Genomic DNA, 19,924 nt, shown 5'->3' on the forward strand with positions numbered 1-19,924 from the left:
GAATCCACCAAAATCCTAGAGAACACAGGCAGCAACCTCTTTGACCTCGGCCGCAGCAACTTCTTGCTAGACATGTCTCCAAACACAAGGGAAACAAAGGCAAAAATGAACTATTGGGACTTCATCAAGATAAAAAGCTTTTGCACAGCAAAGGAAACAGTCAACAAAACCAAAAGAAAACCAACGGAATGGGAGAAGATCTTTGCAAATGATTTATCAGATAAAGGGCTAGTATCCAAAATTTATAAAGACCTTATCAAACTCAATAATCCAGTCAAGAAATGGGCAGAAGACATGGTCAGACATTTCTCCAAAGAAGACAAATAGCCAACAGACACATGAAAAGATGCTCAACATCACTCAGCATCAGAGAAATACAAATTAAAACCACACTGAGATACCACCTCACACCAGTCAGAATGGCTAAAATTAACAACTCAGGAAACAACAGGTGTTGGCAAGGATGCAGAGAAAGGGGAATGCTCTTGCACTGTTGGTGGGACTGCAAGCTGGTACAGCCACTCTGGAGAGTAGTATGGAGGCTCCTCGAAAAGTTAAAAAGATAACTACCCTATGACTCAGCAATTGCACTACCAGGTAGTTATCCAAAGGATACAAACAGTGATTCAAAGGAGCACATGCGCTCCAATGTTTATAGCAGCAACGTCCACAATAGCCAAACTATGGAAGGAGCCCATATGTCCACGGACAGAAAATGGATAAAGAAGATGTGGTATATATACACAATGGAATATTATTCAGCCACCAAAAATAGTGAAATTGTGTCATTTGCAACAATGTGGATGGAACTAGAGGGCATTATGCTAAGCGAAATAAGTCAGAGAAAGACAAGTACCGTATGATTTCACTCCTATGTGGAATTTAAGGAACAAAACTGATGAGCATAGGGAAAGGGAAGGAAAAATAAAGTAAGACAAAAACAGAGAGAAGCAAACCAAAAGAGACTCTTGATTATAGGAAACAAACTGAGGGTTTCCGGAAGGGGAGGTGGGTGGGGGAATGGGGTAAATGGTGATGGGCATTAAGAAGGGCACTTGTAGTGATAGCACTGGGTTTATATGCAACTGATGAATCACTAAATTCTATCTCTGAAACTAATAATACATTATACATTAATTAAATTGAATTTAAATTAAAAAGAAATGCAGAAAGTTAGTGAGAAGACAGAGGACTAGATTCATGGAGTTGGGTGGAGCCAGCCGACTTATCTCCTATTGTCCATTTCTTTCTTTTTTTTTTTTTTTAGTAAAAGAATTCCAATTTTAGCTGAATATATTACCATCCATTTGAAAACTCCTATACTTCCCAACGTCCCCTGCAACCAGATGTGGCCATAATCTAAGTTCTGGACAATAAGATATAAGCATAAGATGTGTTCAGAATTTCTAGGAAGTTTCTTATACCACCTCACCTCTGTCAGAATGGCTAAAATTAACAACTCAGGAAACAACAGATATTGGCGAGGATGCAGAGAAAGGGGAACCCTCTTACACTGTTGGTGGGAATGCAAACTGGTGCAGCCACTCTGGAAAACAGTATGGAGGTTCCTCGAAAAGTTAAAAATAGAGCTACTGTATGACCCAGCAATTGCACTACTAGGTATTTGCCCAAAGGATTAAAAAAAAAATACACACACACACACACACACACACACACTAGATTATTACTCAGCCATCAAAAAGAATGAAATCTTGCCATTTGCAACAACATGGATGGAACTAGAGTGTATTATGCTAAGCAAAATAAGACCATCAGAGAAAGACAAATACCATATGATTTTACTCCTTTGTGGAATTTAAGAAACAAAACCGATGAACATAGGGCAAGGGAAGGAAAAATAAAATAAGATTAAAACAGAGAAAGAGGCAAACCATAATAGACTTTTAACTGTAGGGAACGAACAGGGTTGCTGGAGGGGAGGTCGATGGGGGTCTGCTAAATGGGTGATGGGCATTAAGGAGGGCACTTGTGATGAATACTGGGTATTATATGTAAATGATGAATCAATAAATTCTGTTCCTGAAACCAATATTACAGTATTTTTAACTAACTTGAATTTAAATAAAAACTTGGTAATTTTCTTTTTTTTTAAATTATTTCCCATTACATTTCTCCCTCCTGCTAACATAAAGAGGAAGCATACTAAAGTTGGAAAAGCATCAATAGATTAAGGGGCCTGTGTGCCTAATGAGTATGCCATACATATTCTGGACTGTCTACCTTCGTATATGTGGACTTTGTGTGTGTGTGTGGTGTTATATGCAGTCGAAATAATCCAGTATGGGTGGAGGAGGGCCTTGGTTTTGGACAGGTAGAGTTTATTAGATGTCCAAGTGTAGATGTTGAGTAGGCAACTGAATATATTAGTCTGGAGGTTAAAAGAGGTCTAACAGTTGTCAGCTTTCAGATTTGAGGCAATGGAATTACAGAATACTGTCACCTAGAGAGTGAGTGTAGAGAGGAAATAGAGGTGTTCAGAGACTAAGCCTTAGAGCACACCATCATTTAGTTTCCCGTTTTGTAGTTTTTCCCCTCATTTCTCTTGTAGCTTTCCCGTATGTGGACTCCAGTTACACAGTAATACAAGGGAGACAACATCAGTGTCTGAAACCTAATAGAAACCACATCTTTATGAGCTGAGGAATCAGGAAAAGAGGTCCTTGCAAGTGTAGGGTCATAGAGGGGAAACAGCCAGAGAAGGGGATTACCTGGTTCCATGTTTGAACCCACACAAGTTTCAGCCTAAACCCTGAGCTACACATTTGATGGGCAGACCTAAGACCATTTAGAGAACCAAACTCCTTTAAATCACTGCCCATGTCTCAAAGTAACTCCTGACTGTCTCACACAGGGCACACCAAAACACAGGCTTTGAGAAGTTAACTGTGATATGAGTCACTGTGAGGCAGTGAACCTATATTTTAACCTAACTGGGTTGATTGCGTGCTAAAACAAAACCAAAAATATCAACAATCTCCAGTGCAATATAACAGATACTTAGAGCCTGTAACATTCACAATATCTAGGGCACAAACTGCTAAACATACAGAAAACAAGAAAAATGTGATCAATTCTAACGGGAAAAACAATCAACAAATACCAACATCAGAGTAACCACATATAAAGTGACTATTATAACTATACCCCATAAAATAAAGGAAAACACATTTGAAATTAATGGAAAAACAGGTAATCTCAGTCAAGAAATAAAAACTAGAAAAATTATAGAAATGGAGAAACTTAAAATACATATCTAAAACTAAATGTCACTGCATAGGATCAAAAGCATACTGATGATAACAGAGGCAAGAGTCAGTAAACTTGAAAATACCCCAGCTGAAGAGCACCAAGAAAGGAAAATAGAAACACGTGACATAAGCATCAGGGGACCTATACAATATCAAAGGATCGAAAATACATATTACTGGAGTCCCAAAGTAGAGGAATAAAGTGATTGAGGCAGAAAATATGTTTGAAAAAATGATTAAAGAATTCCCAAATTTAGTTGAAAGAAGTAAAAGTAAGTTTGCATATTCACAAATCTCTGTGAACTCCAAACAGGATAAAAATCAAAGAAAAAAAACACAACAACACCTACCCATATCTTAATTAAGCTGCTAAAATCCAAGAAAAAGAAAATGTCTTAAAAGTAGATACAGAAAATGACACATATGATACAGAAAGCGATTCAAATAATCACAGATTTCTTAAAAAAAAAAAAAAAAGATGGGAGCAGAAGATGGTGGAATAACATCTTTCATTTGTTAAGATGGCAATTCTTCTCAATTGATCTACAGACTTAATGTATACCCAGTCAAAATTCTAGCAGATGTCTCTGTCAACTCAGAATTCCACAGCTAGCAAAAATATCCTACAGAAATGAAGGCAGAATAAAGACACTGTCATGTAAAGAAAACAGAATTAACCAACTGACAGCAGATGTACTCTACCAGAAACATCAGTAGTATTTCAGCCTAAAGGGAAATGATACCAGAAAGAACTCTGAAACATCAGGATAGAAGGAAGCACAACAGAAATGGTAAATATGCGGGCAAATATAAAATTTTTTCCCTCTTAAGTTCTTTAAAATATGACTGAATATTGAAAATGAATATGATAGCATTATCTAATCAGGTTTTCAATGTATGTAAATGTTATGACAACTACCAGATAAGATAAAAATTGAGTGTGAACAAACGGACCAATATGGGTGCAAATTTTCTACATTTCCCATGAAGTGATACAATATTAGCTCTTAATAGTTTGTGGAAGTTTAGGTGTATGTATTGCAATGTATAGAGCAACTCTTAAAGATGTAAAGAGATATAGCTACAATGTCGAGAGATAAAATTATATAGAATGCTAAAAAATACCAAACATTATATAATCAAAATATCAGTATCTAGATATAAAGTGGTTGTTACTACTGATTCTACAGACAGAATAAGATATAGATAACAATGATTCTGTATTTACAAATACAAATTTGGTATCAAAAAATATTCCCAAAAAGCAAACTTCAATTCAGATGGTCTCATTAGTAGGTTTTATCTTACATTCAGGGAAGAAATAACCATATTATGGGAACTTTTTCAAAAAACAGAGAGTAACTGCCTAACTCACTTCATCAGGCCAGTAGAACTCTAATACAAAACCTGACAAAGACACTATCAAAGAAATTACAGAAAAATACTCTCATGAAGACAGAGTCAAATATTTTAAACAAAATGTTAGCAAATCAAATACAGTAATATATAAAAAAGATAATACATCATGGCCAAGTAGGACTTATCCAATAATGCAAGACTGGTTTACCATTTGAAAATGAATCAGTGTAATTCACTAGAATGACAATACAGGGAAGAAGACCATTTGATCTTTCCAATTGATGCAGAGAAAGCATTTGACAGCATCCAATATCTGTTAATGATAAAATGCTCAGCAAACTGGAAATACTGAGGAGCTTCCTCAACCTGACAAAGGGCATCTACAAAAAATTCAACTACCAATATCATACTTCATGGTGAAAGACTAAATTGCTGTTCCCTGAGATCAAGGCAAGAATACCTGCTTTCACCATTTCTATTCCTGGGATCTTAGGCTTTGAAATAAGGCATAAAAGCAAACAACAAACAAAAAAATCCTACAAATATCAGACAATAGTAAAACTAGTCCTATTGGCACTATCTGCAGACATGATTTTTTTTTTTTTTAACATAGAAAATCCCAGGCTAGAGGAGAACACAGGAAGTAACCTCTTTGACATCAGCTGTAGCAACTTCTTTCTAGATTTGTCTCCTGAGGCAAGGGAAACAAAAGCAACAATAAACTACTGGGACTTCATCAAGATAAAAATCTTCTGCACAGTGAAGGAAACAATCAACAAAAGTAAAAGGCAACTACAGAATGGGAGAAGATATTTGAAATGACATATTTCATAAAGGATTAGTATCCAAAATATATAAAGAACTTATACAACTGAACACCCAAAAAGTGAATCCAATTAAAAAATGGGCAGAAGACATGAATAGACATTTCTCCAAAGAAGACGCACAGATGGCCAACAGACACCTGAAAAGATGCTCAACATCACTCATCATGGGGGAAATACAAATCAAAATTACAATGAGATATCACCTCACACCTGCCAGAATGGATAAAATCAATAATACAAGAAACAATAGGTGCTGGTGAGGATGTGGAGAAAGGGGAACCCTCTTGCACTGTTGCTGGGAATGCAAACTGGTGCAGCTGCTCTGAGAAACAAAAGTTTCCTCAAAAAGTTAAAAATAGAATTACCCTATGAACCAGCAATGGCACTACTACTTACCCAAAGAATACAAAAATACTAATTCAAAGGGATACATGTACCCCAATGTTTATAGCAGCATTATCTACAATAGCCAAAATATGCAGAGATCTCAAATGTCACATCACTGACTGCTGAATGGATAAAGAAGATGTGGCATATATATACAATGGAATACTGATTAGTCATAAAAAAGAATAAAATCTTGCCATTTGCAACAACATGGATGGAACTATAGTGTATTACGCTAAGCAAAATAAGACCATCAGAGAAAAATACCATATGATTGCACTTACGTGGAATTTAAGAAACAAAACAAATGAACGAGGTAGGGGGAAGAGGGAGGCAAGCCAAGAAACAAACTTCTAACTATAGAGAACAAACTGATGGTTACCAGAGAGGGGAGGTGGGTGTGCATGTGTCTGGGGGTGGGGGAGTGTTGAGCAGGTGATGGGGATTAAGGAGTGCACTTGCTGTGATGAGCACTGGGTGTTGAAGATAAGTGTTGAATCACTGAACTGTACACCTGAAACTAACATCATGCTGTATGTTAACTGGAATTTAAATAAAAACTAAAAAAAAAAAAAAAATCTTAGGGAATTTACATACCAAGAACTAGAATAAATGAATTTAGCACGGTTGTAATATAAAAGGTAAACATAAAAAAACTTCTTGTATGCTAGCAGCAAACAACTGGAAAATTCCATTTACAGTAATGCTAATAAAACAAATACCTACAAATAAGTCTAGCCAAAGACAATCAAGTCCCTTATACTTAAAACTACAAAACTTGACTGAGAAAAAAATAGTAAATAAACAAATGGAGATATTCATTCCATGCTCATTGAGTAGAAGACTCAATACTGTTAAAATGGCCATTTTCCCCAAATCGTAAATTTAATGCACTCCCAGCCATTGTTCTAGCAGATTAGTAAAATTAGACAAGATCTGGTAAAATTAGACAAGCTGCTTTTAAAATGAATATGGAAATGCAAAGATTCTAAAAATAACCAGAGCTTACCTAAACTGATTTTAAATCTTAATTTAAAGCTATTGTTATCACACAGTTCATCAAATGCAAAAAGATATGATAGCTCAATGGAACAGAACAGAAGGTCCAGAAATATATCCACAAATGTATGGTCACCTCATTTTTTTTGTTTAAAGATTAATTTTTTTAAATTAAAAACATGTTTAATATTTTATTTGAGAGAGAGTGCGAGCAAGAGAGTGGAGGAGAGGGGCAGAGGAAGAGAATCTTCAAGCAGACTCCCCACTGAGCAGGGATCCCGAGGAGGGGCTCCATCTCACCACCCTGAGATCACGGCCTGGGCAGAAACCAAGAGTTGAATGCTTAGCTGTCTGAGCGACCCACGTGCCCCAATTTATTTATTTTTTAGACGGAGAGAGACCGCACCCACATGTGTGCCGGCGGGGGCGGGAGAGGTTGGGGCAGAGGGAGAGGGAGGGAGAGAATCCCAAGCAGACTCCCTGCTGAGTGCAGAGCCTGATGCAGGGCTCGTCTCACGACCCTGAGATTATGACTTGAGCCAAGAACAAGGGTCAGACACTCAACCAACTGAGCCACCCAGGCGCCCCAACACTCAGCGCAGAGGCACAGCGGCATCACAGTGCACATCTCCGAAGCCTAGTGGACTGCTGATGCTTCTCGGGGCCACATGCCATTACTGTTGGTCAGAATGAGCTTTTTTGCATGGCAGTCTCTTAGTCGTTGACAGAATTTCAGTGTCAGCGCTTTCCTCGGGTTAACACCCACACTGGGCAACTACGCACACTTCTGGTATCCTGTCCTGCACCGCCAGCTGAGAGGATTGTTCTCCACAGTGAGGGTTACAGCTCTGGGAGCGATCGATCTAAAACCAATTTAGAGATACCTGCAATTCACTGTAAATAACATTCAGTAACAGTTACAGAAAACTCTTCTTTGGGGTTGCATGAAGTTCAAGTGAATGGAAATAGTATCTTTTTGGCATCATCTACGAATTAAAATAAAACCTTAGGCCTTCAGGCAGTCAGCACGTACTGCACACTCACCGCTTGCCTGATGTTCTAATAAGTCTTCAGATGGGAAAAGCAGATAGGATCTCTGGGCTGAGTCGCTGGTGATCTAATTTGGAAGAGAAGGCAGACATACACCTTTCCTCCTCCTTCTCCGTTCCCTCCTTTATTAAGCTTGCTACTGCCCAGCCCTGAGTCCGACAGTCTAGGAGACACACTGGTGATCCCTGCCTCTTCATGCATGAAACTGCTAGAGAACAAACCAGCATGAGCCAGTGTGTTACAGACTGCAAATCCTATAGGAACTCAGAGACGAGAAATCTCGTAATAGGCTGGTATTGTCCTTCACAGGAGGTGTCAGAGACAGCTATACCTCACCACACGCAGAGGAACGTAACAGCAAATACTGCGACTGCCAAAAGGGTATGGAAATGTTCCACTTAGGTCTGCGGAGTAATCTTCCTTGAAGATACAAAGTCAAACTTCTGGTGTGTACCAGAGGTGTCTTACAAAGTCAAACATAGTATGAGACAGGCTAATTATGGCTCACATGAGAACACAGAGCAGTTGCGGGAAATCCAACGCCAGCCGGCAGTGGAGAGGAGTCAGTTTTCTGTGCTATCTAGAAAGCACGACAGTGGGCATCGTGCTCTGTGGAGATGTTGCCTGTCAGAGCAAACACTGTGGTAAGGCAGGAGTAGCCAGTGTTCTCCTTGTCTGGACGCCTTACCCCAGACGTCATTTTACTGCTTGCAGCTATAATTACACAAAGTCAGGATTTAGCCTTCACACAGGAAAGAAGTTAGACAAATATTTGTGTGTGTGTGTCTGTGTGTGTGTGTGTGTTAATACAAAAACTATTCCCACTGGGTCTGGATAATATTGAGTCACAAATAACTAGCAACATTTAGGAGGAGAAATCCTCTTTAAGGCCCCAAGGTTTTCTAATTCTGCCTAAAACATGGCATAGAAGCAGTAACAGCGTGGGGGGTGGGTAGTAAATGAAGCGGGTATCTGATGTAATCCAACCATGTACTACTTAATCCATGCCCAATGGCTGGCTACAACCTTTGAACTTTAAACAAGAGAAGAGCTAAAATTGGTTACCTTTAAGAAAAGAAGTGACACTTCAAACTCCCCTCTCAGAAGAGAAAAAAACAAATTGTGTAACAAACATATGAAAAACCCGTTTTCTGAAAAAGCCAAATGTCATCAATGACTTTGAAACAATATATATGAATGTTTTGATGGAAGGAGAGTAGGAATGCCAGTTTCTTGTTGCAAAATTTTGTACACGATAACAGAAACAGAATAGTAAACTGGCTCAGAGTGCACCAGGAAACGGAGCTTGGGCAAGGGGGAGTGTCTCTGGCAACAGCGCTGACCCCTTGGGGCCCATTTACACTGGCCAGTACCGAAGGCACTACTGAGCTGACAGTGATGGCATCAGAGATTAGCCAAAAAAGAGATGACCAGCCAGATTCTACCACAAGTCACATGTTGCTCATTTCCACTTCAGAATCTCCCTTATTTTTCCTTTGAATAAAACACATGTAGGGGCCCTTGGGTGGTGCAGTCGGTTAAGCTTCTGACTCTCGGTTTCAGCTCAGGTCCTGATCTCAGGGTCGTGAGACTGAGCCCTGTGTCCGGCTCCGTGCTTGGCGCAGTCTGTTTAAGTTTTTCTCTCCCTCGGCCCCTCCCCCCTGTGCTCTTTCTCCAAAATAAATTTTAAAAAATAATACATATTTTTAAAAAAGTATATGTAAATATGAAAATCTCCCCACATTTCTCATTTTCAAGCACACCCTTGATTTCACCCCTAGTTTTTGATTGGTCTTCCTTCCCTTCACGACCTCCTCCATCACTCTTCACACCCTTGCCTTGGCAAGTTCTCTGCCCATTATTACTGAGGCACTTATTTCTAAAAGTATAGCTCCCAAAGGAAGCCCCAGCTGCAAAACTGAAAATTAGTCCCATTATTAAACTGTGCTTTTTCTCTTCCTTGGAAAAATTGTTCAGTGTCACAGACTTCTGGGATGTTGGAAACAAAAGTGTTACTTCTGTGAATGCGGTACCAGACCAGGGTGGAGGGAGGGTTAGAGTATAATTCATGCTTTTTTGCTCAGGGCTGGTCCAAGGCCCTTTGGGTACACATGGTGAGAGCCAAAGGACTCTCTGTTCCTGAAATGGCCCTCCTGCTGCCTGTCAGGACATAGACTCCTCAATATGTGAGTATCTTCATTTGCTTAAAGCCACTGCTAAAATGCAAATGTGTTACCTGTGGGGAAGGGGGTACATATTAGCAATGACTCGCATTTTGACATTGATTTTTTGAACAAATCAGTACGTATAAAGACATACAAAGTCTTAAGGAGATGGGATGATAGGGCAGTTTTGTGAGAAGAGGGGGAAAGGGAAAATGGACAAGCATAGGGAACTGGCTATAAACAGGCCTGGGCAAGGCACACAGTGGGCTCTTGCGGGAAGAGTCACAGGGTGACTATTTAAAGGTATGCTGTGGTATTGGGTAAGGGCGATAATGCAAATGTGACTCCTAAAAAGTCTGTCTAGGGCTGGCTCTTGTGTATTTATTCTAAACCAGGCTACCTTCTTTTCAGCAGCAGGGAAGATCATCACTGGGGCTCAAATGCCTCAGCCACTGAATCTACCCGTAGGGGAGCCATGCTCCACTGGCTGCATTCTGCGAAGAAACTGAGGCCTTTGGTGATTTCCTCTGATGAGGCTGCTGCCCGGTAGCTGGGACACACAACCACCAAGTCCGTGCCCGACACAGCTGCCTGAGAACCATTTATGGGCGCTACTGTAAGTCATCTGCCCTTACTTAAAATGGACATGTTCAGCGCATACTGAAGTGCTTACTCCTTTTGGCTCTTTCCTTTCCTTCCCTTTCCTGGGGCGAGTTCCCTGTAGGACAGTTCTGTTTGGCAATGGACAAATACTAACTGCACATATTCTTGTATTTAGCTTAGAAATCAAATTCCTAGGTAGTTAGCTAAAGCAAAGCACCTCATACTAAATATGGACACTGACGACAAATTCACAGCCGAACACATACAGTGATAACACTTGCCTCAGTCTTTAAATTTACCGGCAGAGCCCAAGGGGAACTTTATATTTAACTACTGTGATTAGCCTGGTTTATAGTTTGATGAAATGGGTACTCTGTTTCGTCAGGTATAACTCTCCCAGTCACTGGCTTTGCTGTCATCTGTGGGCCACATTGTGCAATGAGACAACGAATCTCTAGTGACTAGCTTTGGGTACATAATTTAAATAAATTTTGATCTAATGTTAGATCTCTTAAGATATAAAAAAAATCTCTAAGGGCTTAGGGGAATAGGGGAGGACACATTAAAAAATATTGACGGAAAGTAAATGTTTAAATCTCTAGTTCAAAGAAATATACCAAGTTCCAATGGGTAATTCACCAACAAAACTGACTTCTGTCTCAAGCATGAACGTTAAAGGCCACTAGCTGTCTGAGGCTGCAGTAAACTGCATTGCAAGTACTTGCCTCTGAAGTTAGCCTCAGTACTAACGCCAAGAGCCTCTACTCCTACAAGACTGCTCGAAGGGAGACACTCCCACTCTGAGAGTATGAGAAGTAAAAATGGAAGCCAGTTGCCTGAGTGACAAATGATATAACTTAAAATATTACATTTGGAATGTGATAAGTTACTCTGAACAACAGAGAGAAAAAAGTGACCAAACCACTCCTTACCGAATAGCCATCATGATAATAGCTATCATTTATTGAGGGCTTTATATGTGTCAGGTACTGTTCTAAATGTTTTCCACATAACCCATCTTCTGTCAATACTCAACTTCATGCATACTAATCTGAACATTAAATACCTCTTAGATTTTTCCAGAAGTGATTATGCAAACATTTCCACTGTTGGGAGTTCTGGACTTGGGATCAGGAGACCAGAATTCTCACCAGTGTTTTCCTTAACAAGTTGTTTCAGTGAGTACATCACACAACATTTTCCTGGACCTTGGAAATGAGAGCACCAGCTGTTGACTTTCCTGAGCATGAGGGCACGTTAAACGATTTTATGATTCCTCTGTACTATACCCACCCTGATGTAAGAGTCGTATATTTTATAACGGCTGACAGAGGAAATACAACAGGATAAAAAGTTACTAAGAATTCAACAATGTTCTGAAATGAATTTCTCTTTTATTAATCACAATAGTAAAACAGTACTGCATATTTACACACACACACACACACACACACACACACACATGATATTATTCTGTCTCAAATGCTTGATATGCACCTGGAACACTTGCAACAACTTGGAGGAACCAGGGGTCCATGAGTCTGTCAGTTGATAGTCACCATATATACCAACTCTAACATTCTGTTACATTTTAGGTTAAAGGCATTGTCTTCCTGGAACTGGCTGGATAAACCTAGCCACACGGTGGTGCTAGATGGTCCTGGTGAAGTTTCCCACATTTCCAGTGCAACAATGAGTGTTAACAGCTCACGAATAGAAGTAAAGCCTGGAGGGTAAGAGACAAGAGCGCCATTCCCTGTGGCCAACAGTCCCACCCACCCCAGGGCCAAAGTATCACAATACAGGCATCCTTTTGCTTGCCTCTGCTGAAAAACTTGGGTACAACCCAGAAAATGCACTTCCCAATGATGTAAGAATAATACCAAGTATTTATTAAGCACTTAGTAGGAAACAGGCACTTTACCTGTTATCCCTAATCCCTATTTAAGTGTAGATATCTATTATACAGATAAAGAATATTTATTTATTTAAGAAATTAAGTAATTTGCCCAAGAACACAGAGATATTAAGTGACTCAGTACAGAATCTCTCTTACTCCAAAGCCCATGTTCTTTTAGTATTTTACAAAGCTGAGTGTTCCCTTGGTTTCTTGGAAATATTAATTTTATCTTGAGAAAAGTAGTCCTCTGCACGACCTGCTGAGATAGATGATTGCCACTTTGTTCCTGAGACATGATTTCTTTCTCATTTAAGTTTCGTGGAATAGAATCCCTGACTCAATACTTAGGCTCTGGAATATAGAATATGTTGAGAGGACTAAAATCCGCATTATTTTTCTATGCTGTGTCAAGGCACATAACAATTTCTCCACAATCTTTTTGTTGTAGTTTATACTTTCATGATGTGATCTACATACTCACACTAGGGCCCAAGTTAAGATATAAAAGACACATCAAGGAGCAGAGCAACTGTATGATCTGTGATGCACAAGGTACAGTAACGAGCCCCGGGATCATTTACATTTTTACAGTCTGCAACATGTCCAGCTACTGATGAACAAACACGCTCTGATTATGGTAGAAGGCACCTGGATTTAGATACTGACTGATCTGCTGTGGTTAACTCTTCGCAGGATCACTGTCTCTGTGCAATGGATGGCGCCAGCTCTGCCCTTTGCTGAGAGGGTCAGTAATGGAGGACATCCACCAAATGCCCCATTGACCAGCCCCTTCTCTCCCCCAACCAGACAGAGCCAGCCTGCACTTCTGCCTTTGGTTCGAAGATCCCTAATAGACCCTTAGGCTGTGCGCCTGAGGCGGAAAGATAGACTCATTCGGTGTAGGAACTCAGGAAGAGTCCTCAGAACAGACTGAACCCCTCGGTACAGAGGGGAAACATCCAGTCCTATTTTCTGTGGCGCCAGTACTCTTCAGGGACAACGCTTTTCAGTATTTATAGCAGTTCAAGAGGAGGAATGCTTTTCTCTCGTGTGCCTCAACCGTTCTTTCCTTGCCTCCCATTTACATTCTTTTAAAATGAAATTTTCATTATTCCCATTTCAATTTCTAATGTTGTTTTCTGGGTTTATGAAGTGATATCCCAGGTGACTATATAATAAATTTCTTTTCAGTCCCATGATTGCTTTCAGTGTATGAAATCCAAATAGGTGAGTCTACGTTACAAATACAGGTCTATTTTATAATAATTCATTTTTATCTTGAAACAAATATCTGAAATTCAATTTCTTTTCTGTCTCTATTTTCTTTCCATAGTCAAGAGAGCTTGCTTTAGCTTTGTTCAATTTTAATTCTGCATTCTGTTTGATAATATAATACCACAAAAATATAAAGTCTTAAGATTTGATTTCATATATGTAGCTGTTTTTCTCTTCTTGTAATGCTACAAGATAAAAGTTTTTAAAAATATTCACCAAACGTCCTTCCATAATTAGTCGTTATTCATTCCGTGATTCTTTGATGTATTCACACAAAATCTGCATTTTGCATTCATGAAGGATTACTTGTCTGAGCAAATATTAACTTTGCATATACATGTGTCCTTTTGGTCTTTTAATGAAATTTTCCTTTACCAGTTTGCAGACCACAGTTACATAAAACAAAAGTGTCTGAAAGACTCAAAGTGGACAAAATAATTTATATAAATGTAAAACCCATTCACGAAAAATTCCAAAAAATTGTGGCAAATTTAGAGTGATCTTCAAACTACCGGAGGAGAAATGTGACAGCTGCTCACCGGCGTTCAGTGAGAGCGCGCAGCGGCAGCAGCACATCAAAGTGACCGCCACAGCATCTTGGTGACGTTACACCTGGGGTAATTACCTGCGTGGGAGCTGAATTAGGGTCTTTAAACTCCATGAAATGCCAAGTTGTCATTTTAGTGCCATCAACTGAATCTGAGCTGATATTAAGTAATAGATGGACCCTTTAGATTATTCAGAGTATTTTTAAAGCCAAGTAATTAAGGCTACACTTGACACTTTCCTTGTTAAGACCTTGTTATATTGACACAAGTAGTCACTCTTCTGAATACATGCTATAATATATAATTTGGACTATGAGGCCCAACACATTTGACAACAATGATGGTGGAAATAAGAAATGGAACAATTTCTGGTTATTTGATCTGGGAACTGATCAAGGAAACACTACTAAGTCTCCATTACACAGATGAGTTTCTATGTTCTAAGAATAGAGTATTCTAGGGTTGCTGCTTGACATACACAAAAATAATCTTTATGTATATACGTATGAATGTATGTATCTATGTATCTATTTATCATTTATCTATCTATTGTAGGCTCCACACCTGGTGTGGAGCCCAACATGGGGCTTGAACTCATGACCCCGAGGTCAAGACCTGAACTGATATCAAGAGTCAGATGCTTAACCGACTGAGCCACCCAGATGCCCCAAAACTCTCAATATTTTATATCAAAAGACACACTTCTAATTTACTTTTTTAAAGTACTATTTCATTAATCTTATAGGATCTAGCTACTAAAAATAAACAAGGACATACACACATATATCCATACAGACATATGTATGTACATATTAACCAATAAGTCTATCGTTTCAACTTTCCTTTAAGACCTTACTAGATACCAGGGCCTTTGCTATATGCTACAGATAAAGATAACCTAATTCCTGTCCTCAAGCAGTTCAATTTTGCAAGAAGAGATAGCTATGTAAGCATATAAACTACAGTATTGGAAATTACAAGTGTGAGGGTTAGGAGTAAGCTCTCAGAGACAGGTGTAGTATGAAAAATATGGCCATAATATTTTGTACTTCACCCTGTGTCCAGGCTAACCTGCTACTCTGACAAGCAGAATTTGGCAGAAGTAATGTTATGAAGTTCTGGACTGTAGGCCTCCAGAGACTTCCAGCTTCTACTTTTGTCTTCCTGGAACACTCCTGATACCATGTAAAGAAGCCTGGGTGAGAAACTGTGTGGGGGGGGAGGCAGAGTGGTAGGGCAGCCTACAGTCCATTGGAAGGCTCCAGCCATGTGAGTGAGACTAAACTAAACCCTCTAGCCCTAGTTAAGCTAGTGGATATCTGTCTGAAGCCACATAAGTGATCCTAAGGGAGAACAGTAAAAAGCCACTCGACTGAACCCAGCCCAAACTGATGGAACAAAAAGAAATAAATGATTGTTGTTTTAAGTCACTGTATTTGGGGTGGTATTTTATGAAACGAGAGATAATTGGTACAACAGATTTAGTAACAGTGAGAGAATGTTAGCTCAACAGCAAGGATGGGTAGGGCAGAGTCGGAGATAAGAGACCAAAGAAAACTGTCACTGTTCATGTCTTCTCATCCATCCCCAATAGAAAACTGTGGCAGGCACCTTCTCACTGGTGCAATGATTTTTCCTAATTTAGCTTCTGATCTTCAGCTTTGAATTTGCTTTCTCTCCAGCATCTAGCTTTTTATTAGCTGAGTTTTCCCTCTTTCAAGCTTTTTTGAACCAATGATGTCCAGGCTTTTGACTGCTATCTCTTCTCGATGCTGCTTCTTGGAACATCTTTGTGTCCAGCCAATGCCATTCCCAAGGGCTCTACCTGGCCCCAAGCTTCTGCACTACCACTTCTAACCGGATATGAAAAGAAGAATAAAGTTTAAACAACTGGCATATGGAAGCTAGTTAATTTAGTGGTAAACTTCCCCGAGATGCTTTGAGGGAATTCTCATATCAGACTGGAGCAAATCACAATAAGTGATATGGATATTGATTACTCTAAGTCATCAGTAATGGTTAACTATTGTGGGGTACACTTGGTATCACAAGCAGAAATATGTGGTAGACAGTTTATCATTATTTCCATTAAAAAATTTAAAACTGGTGGGGACAAGGCCAAGAGATAAACGGACTTGATTCCTTAAAAAAAGTGCTATCTATTTAGCACTTAATTTTGCCAGGCACTGTTCTGGCAAAGCAGCGACAAAACAGACTAGAATTCATATCGCTGGGAGACGTACATTCCTCTGGTATGAACTAAATGATGCATGATCAAATAGGACAGATCTAAAAGAATTACTCAAGGACATATTCCATACAATGTAAAACGGGGATCCATCAAAGGGGAAGGGGTGGGGAGCAAAGAAACATGTGACACAATTACATCTAAATAACTGTTGATCCATTCTGTTAAAAAAAAATGAAGACAAAAACCTAGATGGCTTCAAACTGCTTAGTGGAAGGGAAGAGACAGGAGGGAGGAGGGTACAGGGAAAAACAGGCTCAAGTCCTCATGCTGCTCACACGAGAGAGCAGGATTAGGATGGAAGGAGCAGATGCTAACACACAAAAAGCGGGTGTGGTACTTCCCACTACCACCAGAAAGTAGAATTGAGGGAAAAGAGCACCCATTAGAATAAAAAGAACTATTCCATATGACTAAAAAGTAGAACTCACCTAAAAGATAGCTGTTAATGATCCTAAAAGATAGCTGTTAATGATCCTAAATGAAAATGTTGCAAATGATGAAAACAACAGGGAATTTAGACACACTGTGAGTTAAGGGCAAGAACAAAAGAAGCACAATTCAAAACAGACATAGAACCAGTCAGAGGGGGGTAATGTAATACATGGACGTCAGTAATACCAGCAGAGATGAAGGGAGACAGCAGCAGCAGCAAGTATCACACAGGGACGCGAGATCTGTTTTCTACACAAACAGCAACTCAACAAACACTAATAAAGGAAAATGGAGGCCATCTTTGAGTATTTTAATAGTACTATCACTAATGGAAGGAGGGTCATTCAGATTCGATCCATGTGGACACAATCAGAGTAATTATGGGATCCCACACTGGAGCAGTGTGTGGTCTGATTATTAGGCAGTGATGTCATTTTGTGGAGAAGTTGTGCTGGCTTCACTGCTTGGCTTGTTTAAAGCAAGGTGACCAGGGCCTCTGGGAAAGGGGCCTTTGAGAAAGAAGGGAGTGGTAAGTCTTCTACTAGGAACTCTCTAGCTCTAACCTCAGAACCAATTATTTTTTTAAAGCTAACTAGTTTAGGTTTTCTGCAATTTATTTTGGTCGCTGATTCTATTAATACAACAAGAGGCAAAACAACCATTATGCAGATAAAGTGTTGGTTTTATTTTCTGAATGTTTCTGTAGACCATTATATTAACTACATAACAGACAAGTAAATCTCATCAAACTGCCATATGCTAAATAATGAAGTTATTGTCTAAAACCTAACTTTCTATAAAAGTTTTCTTCATATTCCGGATCCTATTTATGTCATATTATCAAACAATATACTAAGCAGTAATGTTTTAAAATGAATGGTCAGTATTTTCTTTAAATTAAATTTGAATTCTGGGGCACGTAGGTGGCTCAGCTGGTTAAGTGTCTGACTTGATTTCAGTTCAGGTCATTATCTCAAGAACATGAGATTGAGCCCCGCATCGGGCTCCATACTGGGCATGGAGCCTGCTCAAGATTCTCTCTCCCTTCCTCTCCCTCTGTCCCTCCACTCCCCTCTAAAAAAAAAAAAAAAAAACTTTAAAAAATTAAAGTTGAATCGTTTGTACTAAAATTAATTTTATTCTTGTTTGATCATAGTGGAAGAGCAGCTGCTCATTTTTATGCCAATATCTATTTTTTTTTTCTCTAAAAATGGTCTCACCAAAGTTCTTTCCAACAATAATAACAAAGAATTCCACTCATGCTGAACTAATAATGGTTCAGGAAGATAATTTATGAAAAAGAAAAGTCTTCCTGTTTTAAAAGAGAAATGACAGAAAGATAAGGCCCAAACTCAAAAAAGGGATCATTTATTAAAAAACTCAAAAGCATTTACTGCGTTTAGTAAAATGCCAATAGTATTCAAGAGAGTGACAGTGGATAAACATTTTAGTTGATAGTGTGATTATGAGTAAGAAAAACAGACAATGCTGAACAAAGTGGGTCTAAATTATATAGCAAATGAGACAGCAGAGTTCCTGTCTATAGGAATTTTTAGGATGTTAGCATATGGGGAGGTGACAGAACCTCTTCCTCTGGGACTGTTAAAGAAGGGTAAGATCACTGATTCAGCAAACATTTTCTAGACACCTAATTTGTAGCAAACACTGACAGTGTTAGAAAAGACCAGGTTCCTGTCCTTACGGAATCTATACTATGGTGGTAAAAAGTGATCTTACAGGAGAGAGAACAAAGGTCTGCAGAGGACATGATCTAGTAGATGGGGAAAGATGGTCAGAAACGCTTCATGCTTGGGCTCCCTGCTGGGTGTAGAGCCTACCGAAGGGGGGGAGAAAAAAGAAAAAAAAAAAAAGCTTCATGCTTGAGGATAACCTTGCTAAATATTTACACACTTGCTAAGGCAATTATCCAGACAGGGAGACTATGTTTGACATGACCTATGGAAAAAAAATTTTCAAATCTTCTCATTACATAAAGGATTGACTAACTCTTCCAGTGTTATCAAATTAAAATAACTCAGTCTTCTAAACATTCATGCTAAGTTCTAGTCAATTTTAAATGTTTGTTGTTTCAAGCCTTATGCATGTCTGAACTGAACTTTCACATATTTCACCAGGCAAAAAAATATTTTTCTACAGGATGGTATGAAAAAGGTATGTACATGACACCCAAGGAAATAGTCTTAGAAATGCTACAGAAAAACAAAAAGAAAAGAAAAAGACAAAAGGGGATTTCCAATGTCTTTTGACTTCCAGGAAGAGATGGGATAGGACTCAAACTGGGAGTCCCAGAAAAGGCAGCTGAATGTATTCTGAACAGAAGGTGCAAAGTCAGAAATAAGGTAAATCAGTAAGCAAAGAACCAGATGGGAAGAGTCAGAAGGGGTTTCAAATCAGCAAGAACAAGAGGTAGGCACTGTGTAGGTCTTAGATCTGGAAGCCAGAACTAAACTATAAAATTTCAGAAACAAAAGCATAGGAGAAAATCTTCATGACCTTGGGTATGAATTTCTTAGATATGCTACCAAAAGCATGATCCATAAAAGAAAAAATTGAGAACTTTAGACTGCATTAGAATTAGAAACTTCTCTTGAGAAGAAAAAAAAAAAAAAAAGGACAGCTACAGCTGAAAGAGAAAATATTTGCAAAGTATCTGAACCAGGACTTGTATTAAAAATATAACAAATGCTTACAACTAAATAACAAGACAACAGCCTGATTAACAAAAAGTGGGCAAGAGATTTAAACAGACACTTCACCAAAAGATGACATGTGAATAGCAAGTAAGCACAGGAAAAGAAGCTCAACATCACTAGTTGTTAGGAAAATAAAATTAAAACC

General features: G+C 38.9%; 1 protein-coding gene and 1 long non-coding RNA gene across 5 annotated transcripts in view; one reads left to right on the top strand and one right to left on the bottom strand.

Annotated features, from left to right (window-relative positions):
* LOC148110027 (uncharacterized) overlaps positions 1-13,952 on the top strand; it is an 89,916-nt gene extending 75,964 nt beyond the window's left edge. For both annotated transcript variants that reach the window (XR_015724342.1, XR_015724343.1), the window contains exons 3-4: positions 10,468-10,672; positions 12,255-13,952. This is a non-coding gene — a long non-coding RNA (uncharacterized LOC148110027). The remainder of the gene's footprint in view (positions 1-10,467; positions 10,673-12,254) is intronic.
* The window catches only part of FER (FER tyrosine kinase), a 437,115-nt gene that overhangs the window by 30,558 nt on the left and 386,633 nt on the right, over positions 1-19,924 (bottom strand). The window lies entirely within an intron of this gene.

The sequence above is a fragment of the Ursus americanus genome, chromosome 5 (assembly GCF_024610735.1).
Source record: "Ursus americanus isolate L20-20 chromosome 5, mUrsAme1.1.p, whole genome shotgun sequence".
Lineage (NCBI taxonomy): Eukaryota > Metazoa > Chordata > Mammalia > Carnivora > Ursidae > Ursus > Ursus americanus.